The sequence below is a fragment of the Macaca fascicularis genome, chromosome 10 (assembly GCF_037993035.2).
Source record: "Macaca fascicularis isolate 582-1 chromosome 10, T2T-MFA8v1.1".
Classification (NCBI taxonomy): Eukaryota; Metazoa; Chordata; class Mammalia; order Primates; family Cercopithecidae; genus Macaca; species Macaca fascicularis.
In genome coordinates, this window is record NC_088384.1 from 113,786,414 (window position 1) to 113,794,120 (window position 7,707).

Consider the following 7,707-nt stretch of genomic DNA (forward strand, 5'->3'; position numbering starts at 1 on the left):
ATTGGGGCCACATGTCCAGTAAACAGGCTACCTCCTTGCCAGGCCCTGTGCTGGGCTGGTGGGGCGCCGTGCTGGGCATGACATACCCTCCCTGCCCTCAGGAGGCTGTCAGTCTAAACCAGCTACCATTAACGTTGACCTGAACACAGCCTGCAGGAGGGGTTTTGGTTTTGCTTGCATGGTATTTAAACATTTTTAAAACATGAATTGCCTCGGTCCACACCCCTCCCTAGTGTCACACGTCAGCTTTACTCATGTGTCCCACGAGCTCATGAATGCCCTGAGCAGCTTTGTTCCCTTGTCTCCCCATGCCAGCAGCCCACGGGGGGGGGGCCCTCTGTGACTGGCACACAGCGATTGCCCTGGCGTTCTTTGCTTTGCCTCCTGTCTGTGTTTGAAATCCCGAAATCACCACCTTGAGCTCTGAAGCCCTGCGACTCTGAGGCTGCAAACCCCTCCACTGGCCCCAGATGTGCAGCCTGCAGCTTGAATCTCTGAGGACTCTGGCGGTGGATGCCAACTCCGAGTGAGTCAGACTTAGTTTCAAGTCCCAGCATCACTGCTAACCAGCTGAGTGACACAGGGCAAGCTAATAAAATCTGTGGGGTCTCAGTTTTTCTCCTCTGCCAAATGGGGATAATAGCTCCCTCTTCATCTGGTTATGGTGAAGGGTAAGTGCGTTGATGCAGGCTGAACACTTGGCACAGAGTAACACTTTTTCTTTGGAGGCAGCTCATTTAGAGCCATCGTCACTGGCAGGAAGTCCTTCCATACATCAGGCTGCCTGCTTTATAACTTCCATAATTCGTTTTCCTAGCAGCATAAATTCGTTTCCTCTTTCCATAGAACGGTCCCTCAGTAACTAAGGATCATGCTAAACATCATGGTGTTCTATTCAAGATCTGCTACATCATTTGTGGAGCCCAATGTAAACTAAAAATGCCAGGCTCCATGTTCAAAAAATCAGCAAGAACTTCAGGATGGTGACAGGCGAGCTCTGAGCCTCTTCTGAGGGCAGAGCCCCACGTGGCTGCACGTTACATCCCTTGAAGCTGGCCCTGTTCTTACTGGGGGTCCGTGGTCTGGCAGCATCCTCCAGTACCACAGACAGGGTCTTTCCACAGCTGAGCAGGGCAAGGACAGTTTCTAGCTGGACCCAGGGAAGGCCACCTGCAGGTGTGGCCTCTATGTCTGCAGTTCACAGTGGGAATCTGGCTCACAGGACCCAGCCTGCCACCCTCCTGGGAGCCGCGGAGATTTTGGGATTTCTCCTCTGCAAAACGGGGAAATAGCTCCCTCTTCATCAGGTTCTGGTGAGGGGTAAGTGCACTGAGGTAAGTTGAATGCTTGGGCAGAGTAGTGTTTTTTTGTTGTTGTTGACGGCACATATATTGAGAGCAAAGCACACAAATCCAAAGTCGATAGTTTGATGACTTTTCACGTTGAATACACCTTGATCCTCCCGGATCAAGATCGAAAGCCTTCCCATCACTCCAGAGAGTTTCCCGTTACTGCCCACCTCGTTTCCAGTTACTGCCCACCTGTGTCCCTGCTGAAGAGATAACCATGATTCTGACTTCCTTGACAGTAGATTTATTTAGTCCATTCTTGACTTTCTATTGTTTAATTTTATTTTTGTATTTTTAGAGACAGGGTCTCACTTTGTCACCCAGGCTGTAGTGTAGTGGTGTGATCATGGCTTACTTTAGCCTCCATCTCCCCTGGGCTCAAGCGATCCTCCCACCCCAGCCTCTCAAGTAGCTGGGACTACAGGTGCATGCCACTATGCCCAACTAATTTTTTAATTTTTTGTAGAGACGGAGTCTTGCTATGTTGCCCAGGCTGGTCTTGGACTCCTGGGTTCAAGCTCCGACCATGTCCTTCCAAAGTGCTGGGATTATAGGCATGAACCAAGGCACCCAGGCTTGACGTTCTGTAAACAGAATCCCGTGGTATGGATTCTTCTGGGTCTGACTTCTTCAGTCATGGTTAGGTGTGCTAGGTTCACCTTGCTGCTTTGTTCCTTTTCATGGCTCTGCAGCTTTCCTTTGTGTGCAGACACCACGACTTGTCCCTTCTCTTGTCATGGGCATGGGTTGTTCCCAGGTGTTGGCTCTTGCAGGTGGGGTTGCTGCGGACACTTGTACCATTGTCTCCTGGGTTGCTCCCTGCACACTTGTTCTCCTTTCTCTGGGGTCCTTTGCCAGGACTGGGAATGCTGGCAGAGGGTGGGCTTGTGTTCAGCTTTAGTGGATATTCCTGATCAGTCTTCCAAGGTGGTCGTACCGACGCCCATTCATTGCCACCTGCAGTGGACGGAGACTTCCTGGTATTCCACATCCTCCCCAGCACTTGGTTTGCCACTCTTACTAATGCAGCCATTCTGATCAGCATCGCCCTTGGATTTTGCAGCTGACCTAAGGAGGCTGAGTGCCAAGACCCGAATTTGCTGCTCCTCACTGACTACTGGTGAGAGCTTCTCAGCCTGTGGCCTTCACCCTCAGCCCCTGGGTGCCCCTTCCCCTTGGAGACACTTGCAAATCTGACAAGCATGGGTTCTATCACTTCATCTGAGTGAATGATGAGCACCCAGAGGAGGACAGACCCCACTGCAGAGAAAGCCGGGGCTTCCTCTTAGACAAGCCCCTCCCAATCGTTGCATCTTTCACTCATGTCCTCTCCCAACAAAAGTGTGGAACAGAAAGGTATCTGCTCTTCACAGCATCACATGCTCTATTTAAAAACAACTTTTGGGAGTAGAGGAGGGAGCAGATCAGATGTTTGACCATGTTAAATTTACACAGTGATTGTAGGTTGCAGCCTCCTGCCTGAATGATTAAAATATGAAAAAAATGCATCTCAGAAACACAACGATAACAATCCCAGCCCTTATGGCGTACTCGATACAGGGAGGCGCTGTGCTGGGGGCTTTGTAACCGGAGTGGCTCCATGTCAACTTCTCAGCAACCCTTGGAGGTTGGTGTTATCACACCATTTGACAGATAGGCTACGACCTCCAAGCCTCAGTTTCCTTATCTGTAAAATGAGAGGGAGGCAGAGGGAGATTCAACATGTGCAGAGGAGGCGGCCACGGGAAGACAGAAGCAGAGACCAGGTAGAGGCAAAGAGCAGGCAGAGGGAGGCAGAGACAGAGACCGGGATGGAGAGGGAGAGGTAGAGACCAGGGTAGGGGGGAGGCAGAGACTGGAGGCAGGGACTGGAAGCAGAGACCAGGCAGGGGGAGAAAGAAACCTGGGAGGAGGCAGAGACTAGAGGCAGAGACCTGGAGGAGGCAGAGACTGAAGTGATGCAGCCGTGAGCCAAGGGACACGGGCACACAGGCAGCCATCAGGAGCTGGCAGAGGCAGGTAGGACCCCAGTGGGGCCTCTGGAGGAAGCCTGGCCCTGCTGACACTTTAATTTTGCTCCTGCAATAACTGATTGTGAACTTTCGTCCTCTAGAACTGTGAGAGGATCAACGCTGCTTGAAGCCACCAGTTTCTGGGAATTTGTCACAGCAGCCCAGGAAACAGATGCGCAAGGTTTGGAGATTGGTCTTTCCATGTCTAGGGTGCATGGTGCCCATTTCAACACTCTCTGCCCTCAGTGGCACATTTGGGCTACGTTGACTTCGGCAATGGTGAGGGAAATGCAAAGGTGAGCCAAAAATACCTGGTCCCTGTCTTTGTGTAAAACAATAGAAGCTCATTCTCTCGCAGTCCAGGAGGCCAGAAGTCCAGAATCACGATGCTAGCGGGGCCGGCCCCTCTAGGGGCTCCAGGGAGAATCTGTCCAATGTTTCTCTCTCGGCCTGGTGGCTGCTGGCTCCTTTGGCAATGTGTGGCATGTGGACGCGTCACAGAGATCGGCAGGCAGATCTCTGCCTCTGTGCATGGTCTTCCTCTCCGTGTGTGACTCTCTGTGTCTTCACTTTGGCTTCTCATAGGGACACCAGTCACTGGATTTAGGGTGCGCTCAAATCCAGTATGACCCATCCCAACTCAAGACATTTGAAAAGACCCTATTTCCAAATATGGTCACATCTGAGGTCCCAGGTGGATATGAAATTTGGGGGACACTACGCAACCCAGCACTATCCCTTTTTGCGGGAGTCACCCTCTTTGGTTTCTGAAATGGGGACACGCGTTATGGTGGAAATGAGCACTCGGGGCTGCCTGTCTCGGAAAAGTTGTTGAATCAATGGCACGTTGATTGCTTCAACAATCTAGGAAATACTATGTAAGTTTTCTTCAAACAATGCCGGTATGGCCACAACACCCCCCAGAATTCTACCATTCATTCATTCACTCACTCATTTACTCATTCATTCATTCATTCATTCATTCATTCATTCATTCATTCAGTGTTCAGTCCCTATGATTTGGTTATGACCAAAGCAGACACAATCACCGACCTCAAGGAGCTTGTGTTCTGGTGTAAGAACTGACGCTGAGGTACCCCTGACTCTTTGCTTATCCCTCTGACAGCAAAAGTTGTCAGGAAAACAGACAGAAACAAAACATGCCCACTCTGGACTGAATTGTAAATCTTATCCCTTTCCCCTCACCCAAAGCCCAACAAAGCAATTTGAAATTCCAAACCTGCGACCACTGGACAAGATCACCTTTCTCCCACTGAGAAGCAGATCAGCGTTGGCTCAGGCTGAGTCTGGGAGACAGACAAGGTCTCCTTTCAACATCGTGCCTCCAGGGAAACCAGGCCAAGTATCGGCCCTCCAGAGGCAGCTGCAACCCTTGGAGACCTCCCCACTGAGTCCATACCCCTGGCCCAGGGCACTCAGGCTGCTTGACCAGCCCTGCCCCCTGGCCAGCCTCATTTCCTCCTGTTCTCTTGCTTGGTGCCCCTAGCAGCAGTCTTGCACCTGGTCCACTGCCTCCCACGCCAGGGCCTTTGCCTTCGCTGTTCCCCTGCCTGGCATGGTCTTGTCATTCAGGGCTCAGCCTGAATGTCACCTCCTCCTGGAAGCCTTCCCCTTGTCTCATTATGTCCTACCCTATCACCCTGTTTCTTTCCCTTGGGTCACCAGTAAGAACCTGGATTGAGTGTGTGCAGCTGTCTTTTCTTGTCTTTGCCTCACTAAACTGTAAACCCTTTGACAATAGGGATCTGTCTGGTTTGTCTGCCGTGTAACCCCAGCTTCCAGCCTAGCACAGAGAAGGCTCCATGGAGACACTGACTGTCAGATGACTGCAGACCTCCCCACAAGGAGGAGGGAAGCTGGCCTCCAAGGAGGCGTATCCCACGGTGCAGTGGTCTCTGGCTGGGGTGGGTCATTACACCGTTGGTTTATAGCGCCATTTGCTTCGGCCCCTTTTGGTGGCATCCCAGGGTTCAGAGTGACCAGGCAGCTAGTGTGGGGAGATCGGACACAGTTGTCCGAGGTGAGGGGGTCTGTATGTGCCTCTCTGGCAGGGAACAGCCTCGGACATCAGAAACCAGGTTTCAGCATTTAGGATGCAGCCAACAGCCAAATTGCTTTCTTGGTTTTATATATGGGGGCTTTTTTTGGTACCATAAGGGCAGGTGGACAGGGCTGCCTTTGCTTCCTGGAGGGTCTGGTTCCTTTCGGGGAAGGTCTCAGTTGGCCAGTGGAGAAACAGCACTAAGTCAGCCCATGTGGCCAGCGAGCACCCCTGTGCTTATGACCGAGGACAGGCTGTTACTCTGTTCTGCAGGTCTTGAAGTCATTTGGTCAAGTGGACTTGGGAAGGAGAGAGAGAAGGGCAGACAGCATCCATGGGGACTGTCACAGAGAATGGAAAGAGAATGGGATCTGCAATCTAATGGGCTGGTATATCTCAGCAGCAGCAGCAACAACAATAATACGGAATTCAGGCCAGGCGTGGTGGTTCACGCCTGTAGTCCTAGCACTTTGGGAGACTGAGGTGGGCAGATCGCTTGAGCCCAGGAGTTTGAGACCAGCCTGGGCAACATGGTGAAACCCCGTCTCTACACAAAATACAAAAATTAGCTGGGCACGTTGGCATGTGCCTGTAGTCCCAGCTGCTTGGGAAGCTGAGGCAGGAGGATTGCTTGAGCCCAGGAGGTGGAGGCTGCAGTGAGCCATGTTTGTACTACCACACTCCAGCCTGGGTGACAAAGTGAGGCCCTGTCTCAAAGTAATACTAAATACTGAGTTCATCTTGCATTCCTGCTACACGCTGAGCACTGCTCAGGCATTCACCTGAATTACTGTACACAGTTCTCGTGAGAACCCTATGAGGTAGGTCTCAGTACTGTCCCTTTGTACAAACACGGAAGTGGATGCCCAGAGAGGGTCACTTGCTCCCTTTTTTTCACTTTTTTCTTTTTTTTTTTTTTGAGACAGAGTCTGGCTCTGTTGCCCAGACTGGAGTGCAGTGGCACGATCTCTGCTCACTACAGCCTCCACCTCCCAGGTTCAAGCAATTCTCGTGCTTCAGCCTCCTGAGTAGCTGGGACTATAGGCGTGCACCACCATGCCTGGCTAATTTTTGTATTTTTAGTAGAGACAGGGTTTTGCCATGTTGGCCAGGCTGGTCTCGAACTCCTGACCTCAAGTGATCTACCCGCCTCGGCCTCCCAAAGTGCTGGGATTACAGGCGTGAGCCACCACAGCCAGCCATCAGTTGCTCACTTGGTGAAGTCAGGATTCTAATTCTGGCTATTGAAGTTTGAAACTGAAGCTCCTATCCATTAATGGAAGAACCCAGATTTGGGAGTTTCCTGGAAGAACCACCTGGGGTGGGAGGTGAATTGATTGGAGCAACACCGACAATGCCCACAGTAACAACCCCAGGGATGCTAATAGCCTGGCCGTGGGAGCAGCTGCTATGAACCTGGCCCGGAGCCGGGCCCTGGATAAAGAGCTTCATGTACTTCATTCCACGTTCCCAGCAACTTCCCACAGCCAGCACGTCACGGGTGCTTGGGAGGTGTTACTTGCATATTTGTTGACTCAATCACTGAACAACTCTAGGCGGCCGTTAATTTTATCGCATTTTGCAGAGGAGAGCACTGAGACTCAAAGGAGCCAACTTGCCTGGTGACTGCCCTGCTCAGCGCCGAGGACCACTTCTGGACTGGGATGGCATTTCCATCAGGCAGCTGGGAAATTAGGCCAACCGGAAGATGTTGTGAACTTTTTGCAAAAAGAACTATTATTTCTGTTGCATTGATGTTAGAGATTCTCCTATGAAATGATTTTGATTGCAGAAAGTAACTTTAAAATGTTATTATTACTAACCTGTGGTGGTCTCTTGCCATCCCCTTCTGAAAAGTCATGCCAGTTGGTGAATTCTGGACATGTGGGAGCCACTTCTCAAGGTCACAGCATCCGGGTACCTGGAACGTGAGCCCGGGTCTGAATGATCACACAACTCTGCCACCTAATCAGCTCCATAAACTAAAGGTGGGTGGTTTCGCCTTTCTTAGCCTTATCGGGAAAGCAAGGCATTACAAGAACCAGCTCTGGTACATTACTGAGAAACCAGGATGAAGTGCGGATTCCAATGCCGTTTCCTGGCACATGGTAGACACCCTAGTGTAACCCCAGGGTCCCCCAGGCCTGAGGGCAGGCTTAGAAATGTCAGAAATCAACCCAGAGCAGAAAAATTAAGAGGGAGAGGCAAGCATGTTTGTGGGAAAAAAAATGCCTGTGGGGTGGAAGACTACAGTGATAAATGAAGAAGCAGAGGGCTTTGACTT